The sequence below is a fragment of the Harpegnathos saltator genome, unplaced genomic scaffold (genome assembly GCF_003227715.2).
Source record: "Harpegnathos saltator strain DR-91 unplaced genomic scaffold, Hsal_v8.6 scaffold33, whole genome shotgun sequence".
NCBI lineage: Eukaryota > Metazoa > Arthropoda > Insecta > Hymenoptera > Formicidae > Harpegnathos > Harpegnathos saltator.
The window spans coordinates 648,070-660,935 of record NW_020230128.1 but is presented as its reverse complement, the minus strand read 5'-3'; positions in this window follow the sequence as shown (position 1 = coordinate 660,935).

Below are 12,866 nucleotides of genomic sequence, written 5' to 3'. Positions count from 1 at the left end.
CTGTACACGCGGATACAACCGTTAACCTTTTGGCGTCCTACTTCGACCGCGCCGCGGAGAGTCGTACGTGTGTGTGTGTGTGTGTGTGTGTGTGTGTGTGTGTGTGTGTGTGTGTGTGTGTGTGTGTGTGTGTGTGTGTGCATGTATGCGTATGTATGCACGGCAGAGAGACGTGTGCGCGTCTGAATATGACTCATAGATTCGTGTGAGTAATATGAATTATAAATCGCGAGGGTTCTCTCTTTCTCTCTCTCTCTCTCTCTCTCTCTCTCTCTCTCGTGAGAGCCTACGAAATTACCGCGCAGACAGTTAAGACAATATTTTTCAAGACGGCGGAGGAAGGGAGAACGTTAAAGCGGACGGAGAAGGAGATTACATGGATGAGGAGAAAGCGTGGTGCGAAGATAGGGAGACAGAGAGAGAGAGAGAGAGAGAGAGAGAGAGAGAGAGAGAGAGAGAGAGAGAGAGAGAGAGAGGGAGAGGGAGAGGGAGAGAGGGAGATGGATGGATAGATAGCTCAAAGCTCAGAAATTGCGCAAGCCCAGCCGTTCGTTCTTTCATTGCTTTCAGCGTGACATGGAGATTTTAATAAATAAATAACGCCGGGACGGGGTACGGCGTGTAAAATAATATAGAAAATCGTGCACGCTAATGCGAGGATCACGCGAGTCGCCGATAGAGCGCCGCGTGGAGGAGAGGCGAGCGAAAGATTTTCTGTCGGCGTTTCTCCGCCGAGTCCCGGAAGGATCGGCTTCGCGAAAAATCCGCGACCCTCCGCGCTACCGCCGCGATCGTCAAACTCTCGCGTGTAATGAAAAAAGGAAGAAGAGGAAAAAGACGAAAAAGAATACGCTTCCGCGTGTAAAACGCGGCCTGTTACGCGACGAGGTAACAGCCGTGTCACGTTCACACGGAAGTCGGCGGTGTGTCCCGCTTGTCCTGAAAAATGCTCTTTCACCTTCGGGAGTGTCTCGCGCTGATATATTTTATGCGTCGCTGCGAGCACCTGAAAGGCATCCTGCGCACGTCGTCGTCGTCGTCGTCGTCGTCGTCGTCGTCGTCGTCGTCAGGGCATATACCCGTCGGCGTATTACGCACCGCGCGCGATTTTCAGCAGGTCGCTCGCGTGAATTCGAGGCAGGAGCCACGTCTCCGATTATCTCGCATCGAAAGAATGAGAGAGAGAGAGAGAGAGAGAGAGAGAGGGAAAGAGAAAGAGAGAGAGAGAGAGAGAGAGAGAGAGAGAGAGAGAGTGTAGAGAATGCAAGAAGCAGGTCCTTGAGGGTTACGCGGTCCTTTTGCCGCGCAAGCTGCAGTCGAAACGGAGAACAATCCGAGCGGACCGCGTTCGCGGAATTTTTTACGCGGAAGTGCGAGTACTTTTGCCTCCGATGAAAAATTTACTCAATCGGACGACAAATGATGTTCATCGTCTGCTCTCTTGGCCCCCCAAGATTTACTTGGACAACTCGAGATTTAGGCCAATGAGAGGCGATCACGAAGCAAATCCTACACGTTACGTCGACTTGACCAGAAAGTCGTTTGGAGTTCATCGACGGAAGTGACGGACGGGAGTTCGGTGGAACTTTCCGGCCAACTCGATGTGATCGGTAACTTGCAACAAGCTTACAAGTAAACCTCGGGGAACGTCAGACGCCGATTTGTTTCCAATTTTTTATAGTTATTTTTAATGTCAAAATATAAAGAAATCTGTTATCATTTTTAGCTTAAATTAATTCTTTTCAATTTTTTCGAAATTTCTGAAGTTTTTTTATTCATTCTTTTTTGTTCATTTCTTGTTCATTTTTTACTTGTTTCTTGTTCAGATTTTGACGTTGAAATGAGCTTGTTTGCCGGATAGTGAACCGAAAGATTACCCAACCCAACGAATATAGCGTAAAATTGAACACTTTTTCAACAATGATGTCAGCCATATTAGATCCGCCATTTTGAATTTTACAAAATGATTCTGATTCATAATCGGCGACATGTGTGTGCAAGTTTCAACAAATCAGATATATATATATTTTTAAGAAATATTGATTTAAGAGATATATTTTAAATATGTATAAAATAGTGTACTTGTGCAAAACTTAAAAAATTTCCAAAAAATTGAAAAAATTCATTTAAGCTAAAAATGATAACAGATTTCTTCGTACTTCGACATAAAAATTTGGAAACAAACCGGTCGTCGTTCTGACGTCCGACCCCGAGGTTTACTTGTTAGCTTGACGACGACGTTGGAGACGAATTTTGAAGGACCGAGAGAGCGCAGAAATTTTGCTCGCTGTAAAAATCAGCTCGCTGTACGGAAGCGAGTTTTGTTCCACTCGATTGCGCTTCGACTGAATATTTTGTCACAACGCGACTGTCTCTTTCCCCCCAAGAGACTCCGCGAGGAAAGGAGCAGAGACAAGAAGCGAGTCACAGTCTTCAGCACAATCTCCCGAACATCGCGAACGTGTCGCCAATTAAGTCGCTTTTCTCGCTCGACTCGCCGCCAGGGCGCGACTTTGCGCCGAGAGCCGCCCTGGAGCTGCGCGATTTTTGACGCTGTCGGCTCTCTCTCTCTCTCTCTCTCTCTCTCTCTCTCTGCGGAGCCGGCGATCCTCGTCGGCCTGCTCGGCCGAGGACGCATTTGTCTTCTCGTAATGCGGAAGGCGCGCCGCGCCGCTCTCCGAAAAGTGCTCTTTCACCTTCGGGGGTGTCTCGTTGGCGCGCTTTATGTATCGCCGCGAGCACTTGGAAAGCACCTGCGCATGTCGGCCTATATCCGTCGGCATGTTACGTAGGTAACCTGCCTATGCTCCGCGCGCCGCATGTATTTAAACATGAGGCCTGTCCTCGTGCGTCGCGTCCACGTGCACGTCCAATCGCACAGGCACGCGCGCGAGCGCGCGCGCGCGCGCGCGTACACACACACACACACACTCATACACACGTGCGCTCGCGTCGCGTCGGTCCAACTGCATTCGGTGCGTGGATGTTTAAATATTGCTGCTGCGTTATACGACACAGGGCGTAGAACCTGTTACCGGTTCGAGTAGGCGGGTTCGGTGCGGTCTCCGTCGGTCAAAAGCGATCGATCGAGGCCTTCGACGCGCGCGCTGCAACGTGTGATTTCACGTCGCGCAGCGGAGCGGAGAGGAGAGGAGAGACCGGCGCGGCGGCGCGCACCTGCGGTGAAATGCGCTCGCGTGCGCGCCGCATCGGCTCTCTCGACCAGTGTTTCGTCGGGGCGAATTCAATTAAAATGGAGTAATTCGCCTTAATTCGATCCGCGTCGTTGATTAATCAGCCGGCTCGAGCCCGCCGTCTTCCCTCTCGGCCCATTCGTCTCCTTCGGAAGTAGGGAGAGGTGTACAATGCGTCTCGCTTATTAGCAGCCGCACCCGGCCGCTCGTGTGGGCGAAATGAAGACCGGAGGAGCGTTTGTTGGCGCGCGAGCTTTCGCCTAGAATTTCTTCGGGGCTGCGCGCGCGGTCTCGTCGGTCCGGTAAACTCGCGCGCGATAACGCACTCGGGAAGAAAGCTCCGTGATGAGGGAGCTTCGAAGCTCGTCCTCAGGTTGTCCGTAGTGAGACAGAGAAAAGAACGGCGAGAGAAAAGTAGCGAAATTTCTTTCCGTTGAAAAGGAGGATCCCGGCCCGTCTCTGCTCGTCCCGGTGAATAATTGCGACTTCACATTAGGTCCTTTAAAACCTCGAACGCGAAATGATACACTGTGGCGATGTAATGCATCAACGAGATAATAATCGTGTTCGGAAGGAATTTTATTGCACTGATACACGGCCGAGCGACACGCGCGCGCGCGCTCCTATAAATTATTCACCGAGTTGTTCGATAAATTTCAGGCAGCCTCGATTTCTTTGCTCCGCCACCGCCAGCTGGGGAGGGGAGGAGGGGGACGGGAGAGGACGATTGAATTATCCATGTATAATTCAAACTCGTTAACAAACGAGAGCGTCTCTGCGCGCCAAAACGGCGTTCTAGCCGACTTGGCGCTTCTTTTCGTTTCGCAGATTTCCAAAACGAATGCGCCGCGAGAGAGAGAGAGAGAGAGAGAGAGAGAGAGAGAGAGAGAGAGAGAGAGAGAGGGAGAGAGAGAGAGAGAGGGAGAAGGGCAGGGGAAGCGTACTATTTATTATCATTATACGATTTATCATTATATTTTATATGTTATTGTAGATCATTTATTAAAGAGGAAGAGAGAGAGAGAGAGAGAGAGGGGGAAGGGAGAGAGAGTATGATAGACTTGGCCGGCGAGCGACGGGAAACAACACGGCGCGAGCGCTCGGCGAATCGAGCCGCGTTATAATGTCCACCGCGTGTATCGCGGGTGTTACTCGCGAAATTATGCGAACACGTTCGCGTCGTATTTACGCATCCCGCCGCATAACTTTCTTCCCCGTCGATGCAACACGGTTTAGAGCGCATGAATTACCCGATACAAGTCCGGTATACGCGAGGCGTACACACACGGGCGAGATGATATAGCGCGATCGCTTTATCAGCATGCTTCATTAACACGCAGTTCTCTCTCGTTGCAGTCCGCGCGAACGACGTCCTTCGACGCTTCTTTTTTGCCGCTTTTATCCCCCCCCCCCCGCTCACTCTCTCTCTCTCTCTCTCTCTTCCTCTTTCCTCGCGATTCAATCCTGTTTTCCGCGCTTCCTCGCGCGCGGATACTCCTTGAGCAGCGTTCGCTTATCCCGCGACATATTGCCGTGATTTATCGGTCGTTCGTCGCTCGCCGAGCGCGCGCGCGGATAAATAGGACGCGACTCCCTGTGATTGTTGTTATTAATAATAATAAAGTATCGATGACAACACCGAGAGCGCGCCATCAGCGGGCTGTATCGGCGGACGGCGGAAACTTGACTTGCCGCGAATGACTTGATGAATGATTCGCGCGAACAACGCCGGCAGATAATTAATAAAGAGCGCGCGGATGAATTAATTATCGACGGCGAGCGATTAATCTCGCCCGTCGTTGACCAAAGCTTCGTCACGAGGACGCGCGCGCGCGGATCATTGCTATCGCGGACTCCACCGTCGCGGACATATCCCCCGGCATTTTGCAACGGTGTTCGCGCGAGCGCGAGCGCGAGCTCGGGACGTTATCACGATTAGAGGAAAAAGTGCGCCAGCCATGAACTTTCGCCCGTCCCGCTCCTCCTTCGATATGCATCTCTCGGCGCGAGCGCGGTTCTCTCGCGTCGGTTCCGATCGCCTCTCTTCTCGGCGCGGCGGCGAGCGCCGCTCGCGTCACCGACGCTCGCGGACGACTCGGTGCCTCGTTCGGTTTTTGCCTTGCTGGAAAAAAGAAGCATACAAGCGTCAAGAATACAGCCGACGTTTCCTTGTGGAAGGTTCAATGTCGCGCTGATCGTCGCTTAATTGGATTCATCGCGACAAGCGATCGAGACGAGTCTCGCGCGTTCAATCGCGGGATCATCATCACGGGATAATTTCCGCGGATACTGACACACTTGCAAGTCACGCGGTTGCTCTCTGCTACTTTATTCATTTGCTTCGTGTACCGGCTCGGTAAAAAATGCGTGCCTGCGACACACATCTACGTACCCTAGATCTTTCCAATTCTTATATCTGCGTACACGTGGGTGTGCGCGCGAGCGCGCATGTAGCTGTTAAGCTTAATCGAGATCCGTCCGAGCTTCGTGCGTGCGGCGATAAAATCCGGAATCGCCGAAACCGCATCCGACAGGGACTGCTCGCTCCGAATCGCTAATCCTCGTAACAATGTTCCCTCGCCGCATAACAGATCCACCTACCACAGCGCACCTGCCACTTGTCCCTCTCGCTCTCGCTCTCGCTCTCGCTCTCGCTCTCGCTCTCCTCTCTCGGCACCGTCTCTCGTTCCTAACAACCGTCCACCACGGATTATAGTAGTCGGCCGCCTACGAGATCCAATCCCGCAGCCGCGAGATGATTGGTCGCCCGTACGTACGTACGTACGTACGGTATTAGCATAACACGATCTAATTGATGCTGGTCGTATTATGCGACTTTAGCTGGCCGGCTCTCGCCGCAACGTACCGCCGCGGATCGAGAGCCAGGTATACGCGTGTTGTAACCTCCTCCACTCCGTGAACGGCGCGGTATCACCGAGCGGAAATAAGCCGTGGAAACGTGAGAAGCGGATCGACGGAAATTACGCGATGTGTATTCTCTCTCTCTCTCTCTCCCCACCCTCTTTCTTTCTCTCTCTTTCCCGTAAAGTTTATCAATTGAAGCTGGAAACCGTCTCTCTCTCTCTCTCTCTCTCTCTCTCTCTCTCTCTCTCTCTCTCTCTCTCTGCTCCTCTCGTTTGAAACCCAGCAGACTACGCGATGCGATTGGGCGAGTAACGGCGAGTTCGTACCTGCGGAGCGCTCGCTCCCGAAAGCAGAGTTTACCGTCGAGTAAGCGGCGGTGGTATCGGTAATTATCTAGCACTTAGAGCAGCCGCGCTGATAATCACGACAGTGAAGATTAAATCACTGCACTTTTCTCTCCCTCTCTCTCTCTCTCCCTCTCGCCCGCGTTTCCTCCCGCGAACGCTGTGAACTATGCGGTTTGGCGGGCGCTGTGTGTATTAACATAACACGATCTAATTAGCGGTTGAGAAATCCTCGTGGAGCGTTGCCAATGAAAGCACATCGGCGAGACCGCGCGCGCGCGCTCGTCGAAAAACTCGTCTACGCTCCGCGAATCGATATATATATATATATATATATAGGACGATACGATAAGATCGACCGGGGCGACCGGTGGACTCTGTCGCGTCCGATCAGCCCGTTTAATTGTGACTGACCAGCCGTCTCGTTTTTCCTAATCTATCATAACGGCTGCTCTGTTCTTTCTCCCTGCCTGTTTTCCTCCCTCCCTCCCTCCCTCCCTCGTCGAGCTGGCCGAGCAAAACGTCGTCGAGGAGGACGCGTCGCCGAAGCGACGTTCGCTGCGAGCGCGGCGCGACACGTTTGCCAACGCGTGACGGTGCGCCGTCGACGACGATACGCTCGATTGAGCGCAATTATAAGACAGCGTGATTATAAAACATCGCGAGCGTACCCGCCCGCGATGTTACGCGATACGACTCGAAATATCTAAAAAGACACGCGCGCAAGCTTGCGGGTGTTCCCAGCGCGGAGCACGAGCAGAGCCGGGCGTTTGCACGCCAGCGTGTACGATTCACGTGTGGATGGCAGGCACGCGTGTGGAGGCCGCGCGCGCGCGTGGCCACTCACACAGGTGTAATCACAATCGACTTTAGTCCCGTTAGCTTGAACCCTCTGGACCGGACTCCCTACCTCCCGCCGTCAGCCGCGAGTTTAACGCGCGCGCGCGCGCGCGTGGTGTGGGTGTGTGAGTGAGGGAGCGTGCGTGTCGGTGCCGCGGAAAAAAGCGGACACACACGCCGCCGACATCGTTCACTAACGTCGTCGTCGAATTAACGGTGAATATCATTGTTGGATGCCGTGCGCGCGCGAATGTGCGCAATTTCGCGGGCGGACATGCCTCTAAAAGCGATTCGGCAATCGAACCGGTGTGGTGATGATAAGCGGGAACCGCGAAAGCGCAAATCCCACTGGCCCCCGAGGGGCAGTCGCCGGGGCGGGGCGGGGGAAATGTCACTTTTCGAAATTATTGAAAAGCTCCGGCGAAAAAGCAGGCGCGCGCGAGAGGGGAAGCGCGCTTCGCCGGCGGGGGGGAATCCCGATTAGAAATTCAAGCGTTGGAAAGCGCGTCATTTTTTTCACGAGCGGGCCGCTCCTGTTAAATCAGCTCGGATCGTTGCTCGACGCGCTCCTTTGGTCCTGCGGGGCGATTTTTCTACTCGCGATATATTGATTTCGATTTTGAGCATCTTTGCTCCGTCTCTCTTTGTCTCTGTCCGTTCGCCGGTGTCTCTCTCTCTCTCTTACCCAATCGTACACCCGACTCGAACATCAGCGACTCGGCCATCGCGATTTTGTCTCCGGCGCTCTCGCGCGAAAAGTTCAAGGTGTTTGCTTTGCTCGTTACGCGAGGTAAAGAAAATAGAAAAAAAGGAAGAAAAAACAAGCGGCTCCCCTCTCCCCCCCCCCCCGCCGTTCGAGAAGACGGTAAAATTCATGAAGATCCTCTCCTTGTTCATTTATATCCGTCGTAAACGGCGAGGTAACGAAAGAACGACAATTCGGCGGCGACCGCGCGCGGTAGCTTCGGTAAACACCATCTCCGTCGCTCGTAGACGATCCGTTAACCGAGGTAAAGGCAGCGAGCGAGGAAAAGCGCGGTAACGTGCGGTAAGATAAGGGCGTCATGCGTTGGTTACCGTTGGGTGGCGTTGGATGGTCCGCTTGGAATGCCGTTTAGCGACTTCCCTCTCCTACTATGTTCATCCAGAGCTCCCTCTCTCCCTCCTCCTCCTCCCCCCTCTCTCCTATCTCTCTCTCTCTTTCGCTCACTCACTGGCGCGCTCGTCCGTTCTCTCCCTTTCTCTTTTCTCTCTCCTCTCTCTCTCTCTCTCTCTCTCTCTCTCTCTCTCTCTCTCTCTCTCTCTCTCTCTTCTCTCTCTCTCTCTCTCTCTCTCTCTCTCTACCCCTTTTCGATCCCTCTCGCGTGTCTTTCATGCTTGCACGCATGAGTGCGTATCCTCGCGAGCACCGATCGTTGTCGAAGTTTCGATCCCGACCCTCTTCTCTCTCTCTCTCTCTCTCTCTCTCTCTCTCTCTCTCTCTCTCTCTTTCGAGGTTCCAGCGCGCCGCGCGACGTTACTCCGGCGCTACCGACGGTAATTAGCCGCGGAGCGTCCCCGCGTGGAATTTATAGCGGAGCCTTGCGCGCTGCGAGATCGCGTGTGCGATTGTTCGCCTCGGTCAAAATATCATCTCGTAAAATATTGTTCTCCCTCCCTCTCTCGTTACCGAAAGAGCCGCGGCAGACGTCCGGCGGCGGCGGCGGAGAATGATGATCGCGGCGCGCTTTCGGCGAGAGAGCGTGCGCTCCGAATCTCCGCGGGACCGCCGCCGCCGATCGGAGCGTGCAATGAGCGCAGGCGCGCTATTAATTTTCCACGAGGAAGGAAAGCGCCGGCGAGGCAAGCGCGTGAAGGGGGAATCGCGAAAAATCGCGGCGACATAAATCTTCGCGCGCGCCACTTTTGCATTTTTGCCGCTCGACATGCGGGCGGTGAGGGCGCGCGATTAGAAATGCGCGGGGCGCGCGGCGCGAACACACCCATGCGGCAGAGATTTCCTCGAGAGAGGCCTCGAGCGAGAGAGCGATTATGTGGCTTTGGGAAATTCGAGCAACGCTTCTCTTCCGCCCGTCCTTTCTCTCTCTCTCTTCTCTCTTCTCTCTCTCTTCTCTCTCTCTCTCTCTCTCTCTCTCTCTCTCTCTCCTCTCTCTCTCTCTCCTCTCTCTTCTCTTCTCTCTCCCTCTCCCTCTCCCTCTCCCTCTCTCTCTCTCTCTCTCTCTCTCTCTCTCTCTCTCTCTCTCTCTCGAGCGTGCGCGCGTGCTGAAAACTGCAGAAACGACCGAGACGGAAGTAGAGGTGCAATTCATGATCGCAATAAGATGCTAGACCCGAATTGTTTCTCCGATATATGGAAAAGCGATGTACGAGGTAAGGTATATATCACTTGCGTCGGTGAGCTGAGCGTCGAAAAGAAACGCAAAGCATCGTCGTCGGTGCAGCTGACGACGCGCCAGAGGAACATTTTCTCCCGAGAGCGTAACTCACGGCCGCGCGGAAATTCCGATCGCCGACACGGTCGTTCCCGCCGAAATGGAAAATCTCGTGAAGCGCGCGCGGATATACTCCGCAGTTGTTACGATGGCCCCATAAATAGTCGACACGTTCCTGGCGGCAACCCCCGGGGTGGAAGGGAGAACAACCTTGCAAGCCCTCAAACCCCGCCGTGCGTGCGTAGCTTGAGCGCGACGGTGGTGGTGGGGTCTGAAATTTTGGAGCTTAGCAGAATAGCCGAGAGCACGAAGGGGGTTGAAGGGTGCGATAAAGGGATCGAAAGAGGAACAAAGAGTGCGAGATGGAGAAAGGAGGTGGAGAGAGAGAGAAAGAGAGAGAGAGAGAGAGAGAGAGAGAAGAGGAGAGAGAGAGAGAGAGAGAGAGAGAAGAGAGAGAGAGAGAGAAGAGAGAGAGGAGAGAGAAGAGAGAGAGAGAGAGAGAGAGAGAAGAGAGAGAGAGAGAGAGAGAGAGAGAGAGAGAGAGAGAGAGAGAGAGAGAGAGAGAGAGAGAGGAGAGAGAGAAGAGAGAAGAGAGGAGAGAGAGAGAGAGAGAAGAGAGAGAGAGAGAGAGAGAGAGGAGAGAAGAGAGAGAGATGAGAGAGAGAGAGAGAGAGAGGAGAGGAGTACAGCACAGAGGGAACACGGAATGGCGGCAGGAAGCTAGAGAGGTAGGTGAGAAGGAGGAGGTCGACGACATAAGAGGTAAAGCAGGAGAAGGAAGAGGAGGTGAAGGAGAGGAGCAGGAGGTGGAGGAGCAGGAGGAGGAGGGCGATCGAGAAGGGAGCCACAACCTGCACCCGGCAACAGCCCGACCTCGGAAGAACTAATCATTAACCTCCTTTCACCTCCCTCGAATGCCGCTCTAATCGACCACACTTCGCTTCACTTTCACCTGCGTCTCTCTCTCTCTCTCTCTCTGTCTCTGTCTCTCTCTCTCTCTCCCTCTCTCGCTCGCTCCTCCACCCTCGCCCGCTTCTCAGCCTTCCGCTCGCGCGCCCCCACCTCGCCGCCCTCCTGCCCTTCACTCTCACTCTCACTCTCCCTTCCTCCGCCGCGTTCACCTCCCTTTCCCTTTCTTCCACCGATCCTCTCTCCTTTTCCTCCCTTCTCGCCCCGAGCGCCATCGTTTTCACCTCCTTTTCCTTCAGCCACCCACGCTGCGCCGCTGCGGTGTTTCTTACGATTACTCGCTCTCACTTTCGCCGCTTTCCCTTCACGGTTCCTCTCGCCTTCGATTTCGCCCGTCCTATCGACCTCCAAACCCGTCGCTACTTTTCGGCCCATCCACCCACCGCTGTCGCTGACGTGCGCGACGCGATGCTCGAGAACGTCGCGCTCTTAAGTCGAGGCTCTCTCTTCTCTCCTCGCCGACGGGATGCACATCCCGTGCCGCAGGCAAAGAGGGAGAGAGAGCGCGGCCGTTATTCGCGGCGTTATTATTTCTTCGAGGGGTGTCGCTCGTCGTTGCGTAATATCGAAGAGAGGAAGAGAGTAGATACCGTGCGATGGACACCCTTTCCCTCGCCGAGGGGTTCGATCTCAGTCGTCAGAGTTTGAGGAGTAGTATGATCCCGTAAGGCGCGCGCCGGCGACCGAGAGAATTTTCAAGAACAGTCCGCTTTACCCCGATGAATTATTCAGCCGCCGCGACGCTCCGCGAGTTCATCTCGGTATGAAAAATGTACAACTATCGTGACCAATATTTTAACGTAAAATCAACGAAAGTCGTAAATGCACGCGCGCGTGCGAGCGTGGGGCCGCTGGGGGTTGCTCGTAACTTGTTCCTTCGATGGACTCGTGGAATGTCGTTCGCGCGACAGCCGTTCTTCCTAATCATGACGCCTCCCAATTATATTTATACATCGGGGCGAAAGTGCGACGCGCGCCGAGGGGAAGAATGCGCGTCCCCCGACGGCGATAATCCTCGATTTAAATAATTCAGTGGCTGGTCGAAGAGGACGGCTGACGTTCGCACAGGTATCTTCGCTGGCAATCGATGTGGCACGGGAAGTTCGACGTCGAAAGTACGAGCGGCGTACATACCAAATTACTCCATTTTCTAGGACTACGCGGCAATTGGCCTTTATCACACCGTATCTTGATTTATGCGCCAAGTTCCGAGACGATAGGATCGCGCGAGCCGCCGAAGCAAGGGTGGCAACATGGCGTAGAAAAATAGAGAGAGCGAGAGAGAGGGAGAGAGAGAACACAACGCGCCCGGTAGACAAAACGACGAACGAGTTGGACGAGGCCGTAGAGGAGGGAAAAACGATCGGGTCGCGAGCGAGCGGCGACGACGAGCGGAAAGAGGAAGGAAGAAGGTGCGTGAATACATGAAAGCGATAAATTATTCGAGCAAGTAGAAAATGAAGCCTCGACCTTACGCGCGACCGACGCACGTATCGATTCATTGACGCGAAATGAGAAAGACAGCCCCCGCTCGTGCTCCCGCATATTCCTCTAACGAGCCGCAAGAAAAGCGTCTCGGCCTCGACGGGCAGAATTTCAAGGTCGTTCGCGCTCCGACGACAACTTCACCCCCGCGGTTTGCAGCGAACGGTGCGCGAGCAGCTCCGAAAGTGCATCACCCCGGCATTTCTCAGCTACCTCCTCGATCGCTCAGACCGAGCCGTAGAGACTTCTCTCCATTGGCTCATGAGCCACTTTTTTATGACATCGACAGAAGAGAGATTGGCGCACAATCGCGCTGCTGCTGATCGGCGAACGAACGTAGATATCGCGTAGCAACCCCGTGAAAGGTGGAAGATCTTCCAGGGTGAACGATTCGCGCGGCACGATTCTGGCCAAGTACGCGGCGGAGCGACGCGGCCGCGTGCGAAGGTCGGAGTCAGTAGCAGAAGGGTGCGCACGGTGGCAGCCCAAAAGCAAGGGAGGGGTTCGACGGGGGGCGAGGAAGGGGGGAGGGCAGGCGAGGAGGAGAGGCAAGATGCAACGCACATCTATTGATTCTCCTCTAGTATGAAGGCCCGCGTGCTGCGGCGGGGTCCCGCTGTCTCACTCACGTCTTCTCTCTCTCTCTCTCTCTCCCCCTCTCTCTCTCTCCTCTCTCTCTCTCTCTCCTCTCTCTCTCTGACCCTTTCTCTCCTTCTCCCGTCTCTCTCTCTCTTTCT